Raw genomic sequence first — 21326 nt, forward strand, 5'->3', positions numbered from 1 at the left:
GGGGGGTGCACCGTTCCTGGAAGTACTGCAATACCAGGTCGATGCGTGGAGTGGACGGAGCAAGCCCCTAATTCCATCTCCCAGTTCCAAAAATCAATTTAATATATGGTCCCCGGATAGGGGACGTATCAGATATTAAACTGATAAGAACAGATACTACACTTGATCTTAGCCAAAAGGCCGAGAAGCGATAACCTAAAGTTGGTCTGAGAAAACTACTTAAATAAAGAGACTACCAATTCAAGTTACGGTTTAAATATATTGAGTCATACTAATGCCACGTACCGACCACCGTAACAAACCTCAACTATTAAGAGTTTGGAATGATAATGCGTCACCGGGCTGTTTTCAACCTGTGCATCGGTTGCAGATTTTCGTGTGTTCGTGGAGGTTTAGTGTCACGTGGTTCACGTTGACCCAAAAGAATAACGATGAACTGAGCTCCTGATGGGAATAGCTTTTAATGACCAACAAAACGAATTGGTCATTCGCCAAAAACAATCGGATCTTTGGATACATTTCGGGACCGAAGGCAAGATAGCTGTTTGACGAACATTTTGACGGGAAAAAAAACACGCAGGAAAAAAACACGCGGCCCACTTCGCCAAACTACTTTCTGTTTCCTGCTGTGGCAATTTACATTAACCCTCGAACGCCACCATCGCAGTGGAGGTGAATCGCATTCCAATCCACGCCAGCATTTCTTAACACTCATTTGAGGAAATTACGATCGTCTTTTGTTTCCCGATTTGTGTTGAATAAAAATCTGAAATTACACATTTGAAAATAACACACGGAAATCGGATCATTTCCATTTCTCTCATACCAAAAGTACACGGACCAAGACATACAACTGTTTATACGTTCAAAACTCACACTCAAAATAGTTGCCCAATCGATAGGTGACGCTGTTTGAAATATCAGGTATCCATAATCCTGTGCGCCAACAATGTTTCAAGGAAAAAACACATTGATGAACACAAAATACTCGTTTAAACTGTCTATTTAGGTTGAGTCCTTCTAAATGTAGTAAATCTATGAACGTCTATTGTTTGTATTAGAAGGAATGGTTGCTGCAATTTCACCGATCGCCTTTTACTAAAGATTTCCGTGGGGAGGAACAATGAGAGTTCATCTCAATTTTTTGATGCTCTGCGAAAGCGGAGCCACCTATACTTGTCAATGGGAAATAGTTAATAGTCCTGCCTTGTAGTTATTAATTCTGCTAAAGTTTACAGACCAAATTGGTTAAGCTTTAGGGACAGCTTTTGGTGACATCCACCCATTCAAATATAAAACTATTGATTATGCATTGAGCAATAAATTAATATATTTTCCACAAATTATACTATATGTAAGGAACAATAATAGGAGCCATTTAGCTATTAAAGTATTAATATAAAAATACCCTCGTAAATACCCATAAACTGATGCTTTGCTTCTCTTTCTACTGCCTCCACGCCTTTGTTCACCTCCTTTTTCTTAGAGTTGCCATCTAGTGGTGGTGGCAGCATAAGAAATGAAGTAAAAACATACCCATCATGCATTGCCTCTTTTCACCTGAGAACCATATGAATTTGTATTTATAGAAAATCTCCAACAGTACCGCAGAAAGATATATATTTCTTTTTCTGAGCAAGTTTAGAAAATGACATTCTCTTAAAAATTTGAGAACAAGGATTGTACTAAAAATTTCTGGCACAATTTCTGATTTAAAGAAAGACATTTTGATCATATTTTTTCGTATATCCTTGCTGCCAGCCGCCATGAACTTGAATCAATGACGTCATTGACCCTCTGCTTTATCCTGTGAGAATGAAGCTAACGGACTGTGATGTAAACTACTCTTGATTTGACCAGTAGAGTAGGGGGTGCAAAAATCAGTTGTATGTCTGGGTCCACGTACCTTTTGGCCATTAGTTTTTCTTTATAGTGTAGGTAAATGGAGAACAGGAAATGATCCGTGGGGCTATTCCAGAAAGCAGGTTATATGAAAGTTATATCATATACGTTCGTATCAATAACGGGTCGGGAACGTAGTAATTACATTTTATTTTGCAATTACTAATTTGTTGAATGAAGTTCGGCAAGTAGGTGCACAGTTGCAGAGCACAGCTTGATGCACCATCGCTCAGTATGTGGCGACCATGAAATTTGACTTCGTGTGAGGGATTTTGTATTGTACAGGAGAATCGGGGGAGAGCGCGAACGCAGTCCCCCACTACCAGAAATTGTGCAGTCGAGATTCCCACATTTGGGGAATTCGCAGGGGTCAGCACAACCGGAGTGCAATGGCTGAGCCTCACCCTGGGTGAACCACCTTCTTGATCATGGTATCTCCCCTGCCAGGTAAGTATGAGTTGTATACGTCGCCGGGGCCGACGTTTTCACCGCGCACACCATCTACAGTCAGAGGCTAATTTGGTACAAAAGTGTGAGCACACGTATTCAGTGGATGAGACAGCATTCGTAGAACTGTTAACATAGTACACCTTTAGTCATTCAAAACCAAAACATTTTAAATTAAGTAAAAAATAGATTCAGAAACATGACCATCATGCCTTGCTTCTTTTTCTACTGCCTCCACGTCTTTGTTCACCTCCTTTTTCCTAGAGTCGCCGTCTAGTGGTGATGCCAGCAACTATAATAAACCGATAAATGAAGTCAAAACATGCCCATCATGCAGTGCCTCTTTTCTCCTGAGAACCCTAAAACGGTATGAATTTGTATTTATTGAAAATCTCCAACATTACCGCAGAAAAATATATATACTTCTTTTTCTGAACGAGTTTTGAAAATGACATTTTCTTAACATTTGGAGAACAAGAATTGTACTAAAAGATCCTGGAACAATGATAGGAAAATCTCAAGCAAAAAAAGACATTTTGACCATATTTTAGAACAGTTACGTAAATTCTTGCTGCCGCCTAAGATGAACCGTCATGAACTGTCATATACTGATATTGTACTGTGGGCCTACGTGATGACGTAGTGAAGGAGTGACGTTCAGGGAAATGAATATGCAGACAGAGCGGCAAGTTGATGGCCCTCTGTTTCATGAATAAAAGTGATTAAAGACATCGGTTCGGGTCCTGATTAAATTCAGAGTGCATTACCTAATAAAGATATAAGGTGAGCACACAACAATGGCGACGAGGATGACGTCCACCTTCTAAGGAAGAGGAGATAATGACGACGATTTTCGTGAGCAAGTTTAAGTTTGAGCTAACATGGCTAAGTCGGAGCTACAACCGTTTGCTTGCTGCACTGATCCAGCTACTCTCGGGCCAAGATGGACACGATGGCTAACATCTTTCGAGTTGTATGCTGACGGTAAAGGACTGATAATGAACGAGGATACGACCAATGCTACTAAACAAAGAAGACGCGCTCTACTTTTGCATTTGGCGGGACAGGACGTGCAGGATGTTTTCTTCACTTTACCAAACACGGGTGAGGTGACCGACTGCGCGGCAGCAGTAAGGACACTTGACTCCTACTTTGTTCCCCAAGTGAATGCAGCGTACGCGCGCCAATCCTTCCACAAGTTGTTCCAAAATCAGGGAGAAACGGTGCAACAGTTTGGTACACGTTTACGTCAGGCTGCGAAGGACTGTGACTTTCAAGGAGACAAGGACAATCAAATTAGAGACGCTATCCTGAGCAGATGCTGTTCTGGATACGTGAAGAGAAAGCTTCTCGAGGATGGACCTGGTTTGACTTTGGCTCGCACGTTGGAGTTGGCATCGCAATGTGAGCGAGTGGAAGAGCAACTAGCAGCAATGAATGGGAGCAGTATAAAGAAAGAGGGGGAAACGATCAGTCGTATCACAACGAAAAAAGGAAAGTTCACAAGGCCAAAAGGTAAATTGAAGAATTGTGATGACAATAAAGCAGAGAAGCAGTGCTACAGGTGTGGCTACACTGACCACATGGGTAAGGATCCCAAATGCCCAGCACGTGGACAAACATGTCATAAATGCAACGGTAAGGACCATTTCTCAAAAATGTGTCGTACCAAAGGACAAAAGAAGCAAAGCGTTAATGCTGTAGAGACTGTGCACAATGACTATGCATTTATGGTGAAAGACTGTGAAATGCCTGAAAGACTAATATTTTGTGTAGGGGGAGTTGAGTTAAAAATGTTAGTAGATTCTGGGGCAACGAGTAATGTCATGGGAGAAAATGTTTGGGAGAAGCTAAAAGCTGAAAACATAAAATGTGAATCATATGTGCCCAAAGAGCAGAGAAATATGTATGCATATTCCTCAACCCAGACACTATCTGTCAAAGGTGCTTTCAAATGTGTAATCGAGATAGGTGACTGGACTGAAGAAGCTGAATTCATTGTGATTAGAGGTAATGGTGAACCACTCCTTGGTAAAATGACAGCTATTAAGCTTGGAGTACTAAAAATAGGGGAAAACGTTGCAGCAATCACAGATGTTAAAAGTATTCTGCAACAACAGTATTCAAATGTGTTCAAAGGAGTAGGTAAATTAAACACCAAACAAATCTCACTGTACATAGACCCAAATGTGAAACCAGTCGCTCAACCACTGAGACGGATACCCTATCATTTGAGGGATGCAGTCGAGAAGAAAATCAAGGAACTGATGGACATGGACATTGTGGAGAAGGTTGAAGGTCCTACTCCCTGGGTAAATCCGGTAGTGATTCTCCCAAAGAAACATGACAAAGACCTTAGGATGTGTTTAAACATGAGAAAAGCTAATGAGGCTATTGTGAGGGAGAGATACCCCCATCCCTACAGTGGATGAAATACTGCAAGGTCTGAATGGTTCTGCAATATTCAGTAAGCTTGATCTCAAATGGGGCTACCATCAGTTAGAGCTAACCCCAGAGTCCAGAGAAATAACAACGTTTGCTGTGCATAATGGTGTTTACAGGTACAAAAGACTGATATTTGGAGTCTCGTCCGCTAGTGAGCAATACCAGCACGAGATAGCCAATGCACTAGCAGGCATCGAGGGTGTGGAGAACATCTCAGATGACGTGATCATCCACGCTCCAGACGAGGTGACACATGACAAGCGCCTGCACGCAGTCATGAAAAGACTTTCAGAATGCGGATTAACACTGAATGTGGAAAAATGCCAATTTAACATGGACAGACTTGTTTTCATGGGCATATTGTTGACCCAGAAAGGCATTGGACCAACTGAGGAGAGAGTGAGAGCTGTTAAGGATGCCAGAGAACCAAAAACGGCAGCTGAAGTGAGAAGTTTCCTAGGACTGGTAGGATTCAGCAGTAGATTTATACCCCAGTTTGCAACGCTCTCTGAACCACTGAGGAGATTGACCAGGAAAGAGACTACATTTGTGTTTGGACCAGAACAAAAACGAGCATTTCAGACTTTAAAGACTGAACTAGCCGGGGCGGGTACTTTAGCTTATTTTGACAAAGAGGCTCCTACCAGAATAATCGCAGATGCAAGTCCTGTAGGGTTAGGCGCAGTGCTTGTACAAAAACAAGATTCTGAGGAGGTACCAGTGTGCTACGTTAGTCGTAGTCTGACAGATTGTGAACGCAGATACTCACAAACAGAAAGGGAGGCCCTAGCATTAGTTTGGGCATGCGAAAGGCTACATCCATATGTGTACGGACGTAGGTTTGACTTAATCACAGACCACAAGCCATTAGAAGTCGTATACAGTAAAAGATCCAAACCATGTGCTCGTATAGAGCGATGGGTCCTCAGACTTCAACCTTATGACTTTCGGGTGGTGCACATCGCAGGAAAACAAAATATTGCTGATTCTTTATCTAGGTTGTTGTCAGACACAGGGACAAAAGGAATACATGAACATGAATCTGAAGAGTATGTGAGATTCATTGCAGTTAATGCAACACCAAAGGCGCTTACCACACGAGAGGTAGAAGAAGCCTCTGCTGTAGATCCAGAGCTGACGGAGGTGCGAAATGCAATTGAAATTGGACACTTCGAAAAATGTAAACAATATGCACCCATTGTAAATGAACTCTGTGTGATTGGATACATTGTGTTACGTGGAAGCCGCATAGTTTTACCAGAAAAGCTCAGAGCAAAAGCACTTGCATTAGCTCATGAAGGACACTTAGGAATTGTAGGGACAAAACAACATCTCAGAACAAAAGTGTGGTGGCCTGGCATGGATAAGGCAGCGGAAAAATACTGTAAAGCTTGTCATGGATGTCAAATAGTGGCCAGACCAGATCCACCTGAGCCTTTGAGGAACACAATCTTACCAGATCGACCATGGCAAGACGTGGCTGTAGATCTGTTAGGACCACTACCAAACAATCAGTCTATATTTGTTTTAGTAGATTATTACAGTCGCTACTATGAGTATGAAATAATGACGTCTACAACCACGGACAGAGTTATTGACTGAATTGAGGACATTTTCAGTAGGCATGGACTACCAGTGACGATCAAATCGGACAATGGACCACAGTTCAAATCTGACTTCTTCAGGGAATACTGTGAAACAAATGGAATCAAACATGTGAGAACACCACCAAAATGGGCACAAGCCAATGGAGAAGTGGAACGTCAAAATGCATCACTGATGAAGAGAATCAGGATTGCACAGGCAGAAGGGCTGGACTGGAAACGTGAACTGAGGAAATATGTAACTATTTACAGGAGCATTGAACACCCCACGACAGGGAAAAGTCCAGCTGAACTTCTTTTCAACAGGAAAATGAGAGGAAAGTTGCCTGACCTCTCTGAGTCCAAAACAACGGCTCTAGATGTTCGTGACAGGGATGCTGAACAAAAAGGGAAAGCAAAGCTTTATCCTGATGAACGACGAGGAGCCCAGTACTCAAATGTGGACATTGGAGACACAGTACTGGTACAACAGGACAAACAGGACAAATTCACAACACCATTCAATCCAACCCCACATAGAGTCGTGAGTAAAACTGGAAGTCAAGTGGTAATTGAATCCCCAACTGGAGCTCGCTACCACCGGAATACCACTCACGTGAAGAAATACCAATCATATGAGAATACTGAAGGACATGACACACCGAAGACTTTTACTGAAGGGGAGGAAAATGTACTGAGCAGAAATGTGGACAGTTGCAACCAGACACCACAAGAGGAAGCTCAGGAACCTGAAATGAGGCCCCAGAGAGTCAAAAAGATACCAGCAAAGTTCAAAGACTTTGTGACAAAGTAAAAGTAAAGGGTTGTGTCTGAATATATTGTTCACTGTTTAAGAGAAAAAAATGTTTATGGGTTACATAAGAAAAGTTAGACAATACAATGTTCGGTTAGCAAAAGATGATGATGTAAATTACATGGTCAATATTAGTATGTGATGGTACAGTTTATTTCTAAGGAAAGGGGGGATGTCATGTACTGATATTGTACTGTGGGCCTACGTGATGACGTAGTGAAGGAGTGACGTTCAGGGAAATGAATATGCAGACAGAGCGGCAAGTTGATGGCCCTCTGTTTCATGAATAAAAGTGATTAAAGACATCGGTTCGGGTCCTGATTAAATTCAGAGTGCATTACCTAATAAAGATATAAGGTGAGTGTCAGGGTTTTCCAAAACTATCTTGATCATATGATTATGTTGGAATGTATGTAACCAGTAATGAATAACCTTGGTAGATTAGTTTTATGCTTATGTTGGTGTGTAACCAGTAATAAATAACCTAGCTTGTTCCATCCTACACAATGTCGTAAAACATCCCCTGCCCTGCTAATCTAGAGGTCAAGGGCCTTTTTTACTTGTCTATTCAGTCTATGGTCACCCCCACCCTTTTTCTCTTAATAAAGATGGTCTTGTGGGAAGCGAGAGTCAGACGTCATTCGATCATTGCTGTACGCACAGTGACGAATGGACTCTCCGCCTGCAGGTGCCCAAAACGACTAACTTGTCTCCGAGTGGTTCTTGCAAAATAAGTTAGAGTGAGCACCACTCTAACAGTGAGCACACAACATGAACTTGAATCAAATCCGATCAAGACGTCGTTGACTTTCTGCTTCATCCTGTGAGAATGAAGCTAACGGATTGTGATGTAAACTACTTTTTATTTGCCCAGTAGAGGGGGGCGCACCGCTCCTGGAGGTACTGCAATACCAGGTCGATGCATAGAGTGGACGGAGCAAGCCCCTATACCATCTCCCTGTTGCGAAAATGCAATATATACATGGTCCCCGGATAGGGAACGTATCAGATATTAATCTGATAAGAACAGATACTACACCTGGTCTTAGCCAAAAGGCCGAGAAGCGATGTACTGAAACTGGTCTGAGGAAACCACTTAAATAAAGAGACTGTGGTGTGCAAGGACTGGAGTCGGAGGCGGAGTGATAAATGACGGTGCCAACGGCAGTTGTTTTAATGACATTTATAATTAGCTTCTCTCAACCACGGGCCGACTCTTTTCCCTTCGAGATCCTAACACACACTCCTCAAACAGGAAACTCCCACACGTGTAAAACATCCCACCGGAACTCGGCAACGTGAACTTAGGTTCCGGGTGAATTATGTCAACCCACTACACAAGCCCCCCCAGAATTCACCCATAGTCAAAATCCCCGCGCCGGAAAGGAACGACAGCCCGACCACAGCGGGTGTAGGTGGCAGGGGCTGGCAGGGGGTCAAGGGTAGGGGGCGCCGCCGGAAAGACCGCTGGGCTGGACGGTCGCGTTGTCGGTCGGGCAGGTGGGAGCTCGGTCAGGTCGGAGGGGCGAGGCGCTGGGGGGCGTCCGCGGCGTGGGGCCTGCGCCAATTCCAACGTCCGGGAAACATCCACGTGGGCAGGCTTAATCCTATCAACCGAGATAGTCTCAGGCCTACCGCCGATGTCCACGACCATGCTCTTACTCCCGTGCTGCAAGACCTTAAAAGGCCCGTCGTAAGGCGGACGCAACGGCCCGTGGTGGGCGTCGTGGCGGATGAACACAAAACCCGCCGAGCGTAGGTTGGTGGGCACCCGGGAAACAGGGGTGCAGTGCCGTGACGTGGGGACAGGTGCGAACGTCCCGGCAACTTCCAGCAGGGAGGACCGCTGCCCTGCCGCCGACCAAGGCGTTGTGGCGTCTGGAATGAAGTCCCCTGGAACTCGTAGTACCTGGCCGTAGACGAGCTCAGCGGACGAGGACTGCAAGTCCTCCTTAGGGGCCGTCCTGAGGCCCAGCATGACCCAGGGAAGTCTGTCCACCCAGTTGCCATCCACCAGACTGGCGCGTAGAGCAGCCTTCATGGAGCGGTGGAACCGCTCGCACAGCCCGTTAGCCTGGGGGTGATAAGCGGTGGTGCGGTGCAGCTTGACGCCCAGGCCTCCAGCAACCACATTCCAGATCTCGGAAGTAAACTGTGCACCCCGGTCCGAGGAGAGGTCTGAAGGTGTTCCAAAGCGCGCGACCCATGTGCCAATAAACGCCCGGGCCACGTCAGCAGCCGAGGTTGAGGAGAGGGGGACGGCCTCAGGCCAACGGGTCGTCCTGTCCACCATGGTGAGGAGGTAGGTGAAACCATGGGAAGGGGGGAGCGGGCCCACAAGGTCGATGTTGACGTGGTCGAACCTCCTCTCGGGGACAGTGAACGGCTCCAACGGGGCCTTGGTATGGCGGTATACCTTCGCACGCTGACAAGCCACACACGAGTCGACCCAGGCCCGCACGTCCCTCTTCAGCCCTTTCCAGACGAACTTCTGAGCCACCAGCCTCACGGACGCTTTTCTGCCAGGATGGGACAGGCCGTGTATCGCCTCAAAGACAGCCCGCTGCCAGCCGGCAGGGACAAGTGGTCTAGGCTGGCCGGTGGAGAGGTCGCACCACAGCCTGACTCCTGAGTCGCCAACCGCGACCACCTCCAGACGCAGCCCAGTGTCAGAGTCTTTGAGCGACTGGATCCCAGGATCTGAGGCTTGGTCAGCACTCATACTTGAGTAGTCGAGCCCCAGCTGAACCGTGTGGACGACCGCTCTAGAGAGGCAATCGGCGACCACGTTGGACTTGCCGGCGATGTGTCGGATATCTGTGGTGTACTCAGAGATAAATGACAGCTGACGCTGCTGGCGGGCGGACCACGGCTCAGCCACCTTGGACATAGAGAACGTGAGGGGCTTGTGGTCGACGAAAACCGTAAACTCACGGCCTTCCAGGATGGAGCGGAAATGGCGGATCGCCAACCAGACGCCGAGTAGCTCCCTGTCGAATGTGCTGTATTTGCGCTCCCTAGGGACCAGCTGGCGGCTGAAAAAGGCGAGCGGTTGCCAGGCGCCACCAACCCACTGCTCAAATACAGCACCAACTGCGTAGTCAGATGCGTCGGTTGTGAGGGCGACCGGGGCTCCAGGCGACGGGTGGACCAACAAGGTGGCCTGGCACAGCGCAGCCTTAGTATCCTCGAAAGCTTTGATCCTCTCGGGGGTCCAGTCGATGTCCTGGTTGGGGGTCTTACCCTTAAGGGCCCCATACAGTGGGTGCATGATGTGGGCCGCCCGGCGTATGAATCGGTGGTAGAACGTAACCATCCCAAGGAACTCCCGGAGCCCCCGGGCCGAACGTGGGCGGGGAAAAGCGGAGACTGCTTCCACCTTTGTCGGCAAGGGGGTGGCCCCATTACTGCCGATGAGATGCCCAAGAAACTGGATCGACGGCACCCCGAAGACGCACTTCACCGGGTTAATGATCAGGCCATGCTGGTCGAGCCTTGTGAAAAGGGCCCGCAGGTGTGCCGCATGCTCCTCCTCCGAGGAGCTGGCGACGAGGACATCGTCCAAGTAGACGAAGATGAAAGGCATGTCCCTAAGCGCAGAGTCCATCAACCGCTGGAAGGACTGGGCCGCGTTTTTCAGGCCGAAGGGCATCCTAAGAAACTCGAAAAGCCCGAAAGGAGTCACCACCGCCGTTTTAGGGATGTCAGCAAGGTGCACCGGGACTTGGTGATAACCCCGCACCAGGTCCACTTTGGAGAACAGGTGCTTCCCTGCTAGATGTATCGAAAAGTCCTGAACATGGGGGACCGGGTAGCGGTCGGGCGTGGTGGCATCATTGAGGCGGCGGTAGTCGCCACACGGGCGCCAACCACCGTCCAGCTTAGGCACCATGTGGAGTGGGGAGGCCCACAGGCTGTCAGAGCGGCGAACAATGCCAAGGCGTTCCATGCTGGCGAACTCGGCCCGAGCAATTGTCAGTCTCTCCGGGTTGAGCCGTCGGGCCCTAGCGTAGATGGGGGGGCCTTTGGTCTCGATGTGGTGCTCGACCCCATGTTTAGCTGTGGTGGCGGCAAAAGTGGGCCGTGTAAGGCTGGGGAACTCTCCGAGGAGTTTCTGGTACATGTCGCCCTCGGAGAGCGAACTGGAGAGACCCACATAATTCCCCTCATCGCGGACACATGCGAAGGAGGAGAAGGTTAACGCGTCCACCAGGCGGCCGTTCTTAACATCCACGAGCAGTCCGTGGGCGCACAAAAAATCTGCGCCAAGCAGGGAGAAGGAGATGTCGGCAGTGACAAAGTCCCATGTGAAACGCTGACTCCCGAAACATATGTCCACAGTCCTTGTGCCATACGTCCTGATGGGGGTGTCGTTGGCGGATGTTAAGGGCGGGCCGTGCAACCCTCCAGCAGCGTCGTCCACTGTAGCCGTCAGGACGCTTCTCTGGGCGCCGGTGTCACAGAGGAATCTGCGACCAGAGAGGGAGTCCTCAACGAACAGCAGCCGGTTCTTTTTGCCTGCGGTCACGGCCACTACTGAGCGCAGGCTTTGGCGTTTCCCGTCGTGTCGAAGTTGCAAGGGGAGCGGCACCTTTTAGCCTTGGCGCCAAAACGTGCATGGAAGTAGCACAAACCTGTGCTGGTGCGGCTGTCAGTTGCAGCGCGTCCTCTGCCAGGGGAAACGCCAGCGCTCGGGGACGTGTAGCTGCGTGTTGGGGCCAGCACACCAGGGGCGAAACGCTGGGTGGCCAAGTAGAAACGGTCCGCTTCCTCCGAAAGAGCACGCGGCTCCGTAATGGTCGTATTTGCGAGGGCCGTTTGGACGTGCGGCGGCATATGTCGCAGAAACAGTTCAATGAAAAGAAAATTCGGCTCCTCCCCACCCAGCAGGTTTAACATCATCTCCATGTGTTCAGAGGGTTTGCTGTCCCCCATGCCTTGAATAGCAAGCAGGCGCCGGGCTCGTTCGGATCGCGACAGTTCAAAAATCCTGAGGAGATAAGCCTTGAGCCCTGCATATTTATCCTGGGCCGGAGGGGAAGTGATGAAACTTACGGCTCTGGCTGCGGTGGAGCTTCCGAGTGCCGAGACAACGTGGTAGTAGCATGTGGCGTCATCCGTAATTCCCCGGAGGGCGAACTGAGCCTCCGCCTGTGCGAACCATGCACGTTGCTGCAGAAGTCTCCCAAAACTCAGGCAGCCTAAGGACGGCGGAATGCGCCATGCCGTCTCGCTCGGTATTCTGTTCAGTCCCGGAATCCTCAGCGGGACTGATGTCAGGGTCACCAGTGTGGTGTGCAAGGACTGGAGTCGGAGGCGGAGTGATAAATGACGGTGCCAACGGCAGTTGTTTTAATGACATTTATAATTAGCTTCTCTCAACCACGGGCCGACTCTTTTCCCTTCGAGATCCTAACACACACTCCTCAAACAGGAAACTCCCACACGTGTAAAACATCCCACCGGAACTCGGCAACGTGAACTTAGGTTCCGGGTGAATTATGTCAACCCACTACAAGACTACCAATTCAAGTTACGGTTTAAATATATCGACTCATACTAATGCTTCTTTTCCTGCGCATCACGTGATTCCCGTTTCTTTTTGTGGTCAGGTGCGGAAGTCAACGCTGCTGCCATCTAGCGGTGTAACGGCATATACGCTTTAACAAATAATAATCACTCGCAGGGCACACAGAGACGAAAAACCGTCCGCACTCGCACCTACGGGCAATTTGGAGCGCTCAATGGGCCTATCATGCATGTTTGGGGGAAATGGAAGGAAACCAGAGTGGAGAACGTGCACAATGCAAACAAACAGGTCAGGGAGTTGGAACCGAACGCAGCAGAGCAAGCATGGACTCACAACGACACGTTTAGAGTGTAAACGTTTCCATAGAATTGCCAAACACCAAATACTTGTTCGAACTATACATCTTAGTTGAGTGTTAAGGCCTCCTAAATTTGGCAAATATATGAAGATCTATTTTTATTAAAAGGAAATGGTTGCTAGTGTGACACCGCCTGTTACTTTGGTGAGACCAGCCCGTTTGGACAAGCCGAAATCAGTTCACTCTTGTTTCTCTTCAGATCGTATAAATCTTTCGCCTTTTACTAAAGATTTCCGTGGGGAGGAACAACAAGAGTATATCTCAATTTTTTGATGCTCTGCGAAAGCGGAGCTTCCTGTACTTGTCAATGGAAAGTAATCAAAATTCCTGCTTTGTTGCCATTAATTCTGCCATAGCTTACAGGTAACATCCACCCATTCAAATATAAAACTATCTAATATGAGCAATAAATTAAAATATTTTCTACTAATTATACTATATGTAAGGGACAATAAACAATTTAGCCATTAAAATATTTATTATTAAAGTTAATTCAGATTTGTGTCGAAGTTGTAAAGATTTAAGCCGTGTAAATGAATACAGCCATAAGTACTTCAGTACAAAAGTACTTCAGAAATACATAACAGGCTTTTGTTAGTTGAACTAATACGACGATACTGTTAATCAACTGAGTTGAATATCAGGAGTACGCCACTACATTATCTTAATTTTTATTTAACCAATTTCAAAGAACTACTCTGATCATGTCCCTCCCCTCAATGCTCCACTAGGAAGCATAGAACGCTCATCAAAAGTGGAGAATCTATGATATAAACATCATTATTCTCCGCTAGCTTCACGCTCAGGAAGGAACATCATTTCTCATCATCATAGTTGGCGAGACCGTTCATTTTAGAAACACATATCTCAAGTTAATAACTATAGAAATGATCCCTGAAAATATAGTCTTAATTCATCAACGAGGGGCGGCGGGAAGTCATCTGCGAGTGTACCATTTTTACCCAGAGGGCAACCACGACTAGTAAAGGACTATGTTTAGATTGTAGGGGTGTAACGATACATCGATACACATCGATTAATCGATATTATGCTCTACGATTTATTGGCATCGATGCTAAAGGTAAACATCGATTTATATCGCCGTGTTTGACCTCGGACATTAGACGCGACTTTATTTTGAAATCCAGTTCATTGTTGCTTGCTTCCTCTTCCGGGAGCAGGGAGCAGTGCGCGGCGTTGTTGTGTTGTGAGCAGAGCAGGCACGTGAAAGGGGAGTCGACAACTAGTACGCGGCTCCTGGGCTGGTGCTATGGCTAGTGTCCAAAAAGACGAGGAAATTTGCTCCCCTTTAGGCTTCAAGTCATTCGTTTGGAAGCACTTTGGATTCCAAAGAAAAGATGGCTCAACGGACAAGACACGTGCAGTTTGTAAATCCTGCCATACGGTGATCAAATATTCAGGGAGCACAAATCTCGCCGCACATTTAAAGAAAAAACACGACATCAAAGTTAAGTGTTAAAGTAAGCAATTTGTATACTACAATACTCTTGTAATTTCCTAAATAAAGAGTTTGCAGTACCTTGTGGATTTTGCGTATGAATTGTTATAAATCAGGATATTGTTCTATATTTTTTATTAAAAAAAAAAATATCGATCGTAGAGCACTATATCGCGATATATCGTGATTGAATCGCAGCAGGCTTTAAGATATCGGCAAATATCGTATCGAAGTTCTTTATATCGATATTATATCGTATCGTGACAAAACCCGCGATTTACACCCCTATTAGATTGTATTAGAAAGAGTGCCGACGTCATTAGGGTATTTGGCAACACAGCCATCATTGGCTGAGCGCTCGATCACGTACCCACGATCCTTTGCGTCAATGTTTAGAACAAGCAATTTTTTTAACACTTGTTGTGTTACAAGTATACTTGTTAAAATTGTCTAAATTGTAAGGCTTTAAAACTGACTGTGTATACTAGGCTTTTGTTTTAAACATGAAGGCTTTTATTTAAAAACGACCATGTAAAGTAAAGGTTTTAAAATTAACATAGAGGCTTTTAAAAATGCCTATGGTAGCCAAACAATCAACTTTACATTGCAGACACGTTTCAGAATCCACCCGCCGTGAGTACTGATAACGCTTGCAGACACCAGAGAGAATATTTTATATTGCCCATCCATCCAATTTCTGTACTGATTCTCCCCACGGGGTTAGTAGACGTGCTGGAGCCTATCACATAGGGATGGGCGGATCGATACAAAAGTATCGATATATCGATCCAGGCTGCTCATTTTTGAGTATCGATCTCCCTAGCTAAAATATCGATACTTACAATTATTTAATTATATTTTTCCTCATTTTTTTCTGCTCCAATTTGACGACTTGCACTCATGCTAGCACTACTTTTCCTTCCGCCTGCTGCACCGGCGTGTCCTGCTCTGCTTTGCTCCCGCCCCCTTTTCTCACAAGCCAAGCCCTCCTCCTCCGCCTCCCGTTCCAATCCAAACAAACACAAACAAGCATGGCCACGGCGGCGGCCCAGTCCGAACGCAAGAGAAGTCTGGTTTGGGGATATTATATTTTACTTAATAACAACGAGGCAAAATGTGAAATATGTCACAAAACAATTAAATATTGTGGCGACACCACAAACTTGACAAAACATTTAAGCAAAATTCACCCCACGGTTCATGAAGAGCTGCAGTTGAAACGTGCCGCAGACACTAAGGCAGCGACGGAAAACCCTGCAGCCACACCGAGGCTAAGGTATCAAAGTACCTTAGAAGCAGCGTTTCAGAAAGGCAAGACATATCCAGGTATCAGGTGCTAACCAAAAATTGTAAGCATTTGTGGTTGATGTGCTATTTGAAGCAATAATTACTACGCTTTAGTCAGTCATTTATAAATAAAGTTTTCCCCTTTTCAATTTGTGGTCGAACGCCATACGTTTTATTTGTTCCTCCACTTCCTATAAACAACACTAAAGTATTACAATATTAAATGTAAGTATCCAGTGGCTTTACAAATTGATAGTTTTGCTGCTCATGACGATTAAGCCCTGCATCTCTGTTGGTACCATGTCTCTTTTTAGATTATACTAAAAGACAAAACTTTTTCCCAACAACAGAGAGAGAGAGAGAGAGAGAGAGAGAAAAAAGTAAAGAATAGCTCCTTTTTATTAAAGTTATATTATTAATATGCATATTCCACTAATGCACTAATGTCTAAAAAGGTTAATAATTCACGTGACGTAATACTTTTTTTTACAAAATTCAATAGATGACTCTCCAAGAGCAAGAATGCCACTGCATTTAAATCGTTTTTTGGGCGGGAAATTACACTTCCGGTATCGATATCGGATCGAATATCGGGTATTTTGGGTAGGAAATACTTGGTATCGGATCGATTCCAAAATCATTGGTATCGCCCATCCCCACTGGACATCATAAACTGGTGGCCAGCCAATCGTAGGGCCGATATGTTTTCTATTTTGTTGTAAAGGATAGAATTCTTCTGCTATTCACATTTAGATAAAGGTCATGAACTTGATTGAATCAAACCCTTTCAAGACGTTATTGACTTTCTGCTTTATCCTGTGAGAATGAAGCGAACCGATTCTAATGGCTTCCTGACTTAACTATCCTTTATTTGACCAGCAGAGGGGGGTGCACCGTTCCTGGAAGTACTGCAATACCAGGTCGATGCGTGGAGTGGACGGAGCAAGCCCCTAATTCCATCTCCCAGTTCCAAAAATCAATTTAATATATGGTCCCCGGATATGGGACGTATCAGATATTAAACTGATAAGAACAGATACTACACTTGATCTTAGCCAAAAGGCCGAGAAGCGATAACCTAAAGTTGGTCTGAGAAAACTACTTAAATAAAGAGACTACCAATTCAAGTTACGGTTTAAATATATTGAGTCATACTAATGCCACGTACCGACCACCGTAACAAACCTCAACTATTAAGAGTTTGGAATGATAATGCGTCACCGGGCTGTTTTCAACCTGTGCATCGGTTGCAGATTTTTGTGTGTTCGTGGAGGTTTAGTGTCACGTGGTTCACGTTGACCCAATAGAATAACGATGAACTGAGCTCCTGATGGGAATAGCTTTTAATGACCAACAAAACGAATTGGTCATTCGCCAAAAACAATCGGATCTTTGGATACATTTCGGGACCGAAGGCAAGATAGCTGTTTGACGAACATTTTGACGGGAAAAAAAACACGCAGCAAAAAAACACGCGGCCCACTTCGCCAAACTACTTCCTGTTTCCTGCTGTGGCAATTTACATTAACCCTCGAACGCCACCATCGCAGTGGAGGTGAATCGCATTCCAATCCACGCCAGCATTTCTTAACACTCATTTGAGGAAATTACCGTTTTTTTCCGTGTATAGTGCGCCCCCATGTATAGTACGCACCCCTAAGAATGGCATGCTGATGCTGGAAAAAAGCTTGTACCCATGTATAATACGCACCCAATTTTTATGAATTCTTTTTAAAATTTTTTTTTTTTTTTTTTTTAAGTCCCAATGATCGTCACACACGCAGGGAGGCAATGGGTCCCATTTTTATAGTCTTTGGTATGGTCTTAACTAGGCTGGATGTAATTTTTTTTGTTGGCGTTGATTTCTCCGACTGCCCGTAAACGCACCACCGCGCTCCGTGCGCATGGAGCGTGTTTGAAGTGAACAGCAGAGAAGAAAGGAACAAGGCAAAGTGTTGTGAAATAAAATATTACCTGTAATACGGATTTAGGTAGAGAACTGAACTCTCGCTCTTTATATAGCTGACGTGTCTTGCTCATCCGTTCTGCGCATCTGTAATGGCGGCCTCCGTATGATATCCGGTTTGCGTGTGTGCGAGAGCGAGAGAGAGCGCGCGAGAGAACGCTCAACCGTAGCGCGCCGCCGACCGCCCAACTGCACCGGGCTGGTCGATTATTGTGACAGAGCCGTCGCTGAAATTTAGAAGATATTTTTAAAGTCCTGATGTACTTTCTAAAATTTAAGTGGACCTCAGTGCGCACTGCGCAGGGAGCTTAATTTGGTGCGGTCGCGCAACCGCAGCGCGCCGGGCGCTCACTGTCGCATTGCTTAAAGAGCGCCTTTGTGTTTTAGGATGAACAGCAGAGACCAAAGGAACAAGGCAAAGTGTTGTGAAATAAAATATTACCTGTAATACGCATTTTGTTATTTGCTGATTGAAACTGCTAATTAAACTGTGAATTGAAACTAATAGGAAGAAAACAACTCTCGCTCTTTATATAGCTGACGTGTCTTGCGCATCCGTTCTGTGCATTTTATTTCACAACACTTTGCCTTTCTTCTCTGCTGTTCACTTCAAACACGCTCCATGCGACCGCAATGCTCTCGTATCAGACGCTTGCTCGATCACCTGCTCGTTTGCTGTCCCGTGCGCGCACGAAGCGCGGTGGTGCGTTTACGGGCAGTCGGAGAAATCATCGCCAACAAAAAAAATTACATCCAGCCTAGTTAAGACCATACCAAAGACTATAAAAATGGGACCCATTGCCTCCCTGCGTGTGTGACGATCATTGAGACTTAAAAAAAAAAAAAAAAAAAAAAAAAAATTTAAAAAAAAAATTAATTTTTTTTTTTTTTTTTGTACCCATGTATAATGCGCACCCCAGATTTTAGGACAATAAATTAGTTAAATTTTGCGCACTATACACGGAAAAAAACGGTACGATCGTCTTTTGTTTCCCGATTTGTGTTGAATAAAAATCTGAAATTACACATTTGAAAATAACACACGGAAATCGGATCATTTCCATTTCTCTCATACCAAAAGTACACGGACCAAGACATACAACTGTTTATACGTTCAAAACTCACACTCAAAATAGTTGCCCAATCGATAGGTGACGCTGTTTGAAATATCAGGTATCCATAATCCTGTGCGCCAACAATGTTTCAAGGAAAAAACACATTGATGAACACAAAATACTCGTTTAAACTGTCTATTTAGGTTGAGTCCTTCTAAATGTAGTAAATCTATGAACGTCTATTGTTTGTATTAGAAGGAATGGTTGCTGCAATTTCACCGATCGCCTTTTACTAAAGATTTCCGTGGGGAGGAACAATGAGAGTTCATCTCAATTTTTTGATGCTCTGCGAAAGCGGAGCCACCTATACTTGTCAATGGGAAATAGTTAATAGTCCTGCCTTGTAGTTATTAATTCTGCTAAAGTTTACAGACCAAATTGGTTAAGCTTTAGGGACAGCTTTTGGTGACATCCACCCATTCAAATATAAAACTATTGATTATGCATTGAGCAATAAATTAATATATTTTCCACAAATTATACTATATGTAAGGAACAATAATAGGAGCCATTTAGCTATTAAAGTATTAATATAAAAATACCCTCGTAAATACCCATAAACTGATGCTTTGCTTCTCTTTCTACTGCCTCCACGCCTTTGTTCACCTCCTTTTTCTTAGAGTTGCCATCTAGTGGTGGTGGCAGCATAAGAAATGAAGTAAAAACATACCCATCATGCATTGCCTCTTTTCACCTGAGAACCATATGAATTTGTATTTATAGAAAATCTCCAACAGTACCGCAGAAAGATATATATTTCTTTTTCTGAGCAAGTTTAGAAAATGACATTCTCTTAAAAATTTGAGAACAAGGATTGTACTAAAAATTTCTGGCACAATTTCTGATTTAAAGAAAGACATTTTGATCATATTTTTTCGTATATCCTTGCTGCCAGCCGCCATGAACTTGAATCAATGACGTCATTGACCCTCTGCTTTATCCTGTGAGAATGAAGCTAACGGACTGTGATGTAAACTACTCTTGATTTGACCAGTAGAGTAGGGGGTGCAAAAATCAGTTGTATGTCTGGGTCCACGTACCTTTTGGCCATTAGTTTTTCTTTATAGTGTAGGTAAATGGAGAACAGGAAATGATCCGTGGGGCTATTCCAGAAAGCAGGTTATATGAAAGTTATATCATATACGTTCGTATCAATAACGGGTCGGGAACGTAGTAATTACATTTTATTTTGCAATTACTAATTTGTTGAATGAAGTTCGGCAAGTAGGTGCACAGTTGCAGAGCACAGCTTGATGCACCATCGCTCAGTATGTGGCGACCATGAAATTTGACTTCGTGCGAGGGATTTTGTATTGTACAGGAGAATCGGGGGAGAGCGCGAACGCAGTCCCCCACTACCAGAAATTGTGCAGTCGAGATTCCCACATTTGGGGAATTCGCAGGGGTCAGCACAACCGGAGTGCAATGGCTGAGCCTCACCCTGGGTGAACCACCTTCTTGATCATGGTATCTCCCCTGCCAGGTAAGTATGAGTTGTATACGTCGCCGGGGCCGACGTTTTCACCGCGCACACCATCTACAGTCAGAGGCTAATTTGGTACAAAAGTGTGAGCACACGTATTCAGTGGATGAGACAGCATTCGTAGAACTGTTAACATAGTACACCTTTAGTCATTCAAAACCAAAACATTTTAAATTAAGTAAAAAATAGATTCAGAAACATGACCATCATGCCTTGCTTCTTTTTCTACTGCCTCCACGTCTTTGTTCACCTCCTTTTTCCTAGAGTCGCCGTCTAGTGGTGATGCCAGCAACTATAATAAACCGATAAATGAAGTCAAAACATGCCCATCATGCAGTGCCTCTTTTCTCCTGAGAACCCTAAAACGGTATGAATTTGTATTTATTGAAAATCTCCAACATTACCGCAGAAAAATATATATACTTCTTTTTCTGAACGAGTTTTGAAAATGACATTTTCTTAACATTTGGAGAACAAGAATTGTACTAAAAGATCCTGGAACAATGATAGGAAAATCTCAAGCAAAAAAAGACATTTTGACCATATTTTAGAACAGTTACGTAAATTCTTGCTGCCGCCTAAGATGAACCGTCATGAACTGTCATATACTGATATTGTACTGTGGGCCTACGTGATGACGTAGTGAAGGAGTGACGTTCAGGGAAATGAATATGCAGACAGAGCGGCAAGTTGATGGCCCTCTGTTTCATGAATAAAAGTGATTAAAGACATCGGTTCGGGTCCTGATTAAATTCAGAGTGCATTACCTAATAAAGATATAAGGTGAGCACACAACAATGGCGACGAGGATGACGTCCACCTTCTAAGGAAGAGGAGATAATGACGACGATTTTCGTGAGCAAGTTTAAGTTTGAGCTAACATGGCTAAGTCGGAGCTACAACCGTTTGCTTGCTGCACTGATCCAGCTACTCTCGG

General features: G+C 45.0%; 7 non-coding genes across 7 annotated transcripts; 1 reads left to right on the forward strand and 6 right to left on the reverse strand.

The window, feature by feature from the left end:
- Nucleotides 1–192, reverse strand: LOC133145754 (U2 spliceosomal RNA). Its single transcript, XR_009711004.1, has one exon. It is a non-coding gene; the product is annotated as a U2 spliceosomal RNA (small nuclear RNA).
- A 2001-nt stretch (nt 193–2193) lies between these two features.
- Nucleotides 2194–2357, reverse strand: LOC133145837 (U1 spliceosomal RNA). The gene has a single exon (XR_009711087.1). It is a non-coding gene; the product is annotated as a U1 spliceosomal RNA (small nuclear RNA).
- A 5712-nt stretch (nt 2358–8069) lies between these two features.
- Nucleotides 8070–8260, reverse strand: LOC133145882 (U2 spliceosomal RNA). The gene has a single exon (XR_009711129.1). It is a non-coding gene; the product is annotated as a U2 spliceosomal RNA (small nuclear RNA).
- Nucleotides 8261–13258: 4998 nt separating this feature from the next.
- On the forward strand, nt 13259–13372 carry LOC133145963 (U5 spliceosomal RNA). The gene has a single exon (XR_009711204.1). It is a non-coding gene; the product is annotated as a U5 spliceosomal RNA (small nuclear RNA).
- Nucleotides 13373–13771: 399 nt separating this feature from the next.
- On the reverse strand, nt 13772–13989 carry LOC133145928 (small nucleolar RNA U3). Its single transcript, XR_009711173.1, has one exon. It is a non-coding gene; the product is annotated as a small nucleolar RNA U3 (small nucleolar RNA).
- Nucleotides 13990–16708: 2719 nt separating this feature from the next.
- On the reverse strand, nt 16709–16900 carry LOC133145795 (U2 spliceosomal RNA). The gene has a single exon (XR_009711044.1). It is a non-coding gene; the product is annotated as a U2 spliceosomal RNA (small nuclear RNA).
- Nucleotides 16901–20233: 3333 nt separating this feature from the next.
- On the reverse strand, nt 20234–20397 carry LOC133145849 (U1 spliceosomal RNA). The gene has a single exon (XR_009711098.1). It is a non-coding gene; the product is annotated as a U1 spliceosomal RNA (small nuclear RNA).
- Nucleotides 20398–21326: the final 929 nt, after the last annotated feature.

The sequence above is a fragment of the Syngnathus typhle genome, linkage group LG21, assembly GCF_033458585.1.
Source record: "Syngnathus typhle isolate RoL2023-S1 ecotype Sweden linkage group LG21, RoL_Styp_1.0, whole genome shotgun sequence".
NCBI lineage: Eukaryota > Metazoa > Chordata > Actinopteri > Syngnathiformes > Syngnathidae > Syngnathus > Syngnathus typhle.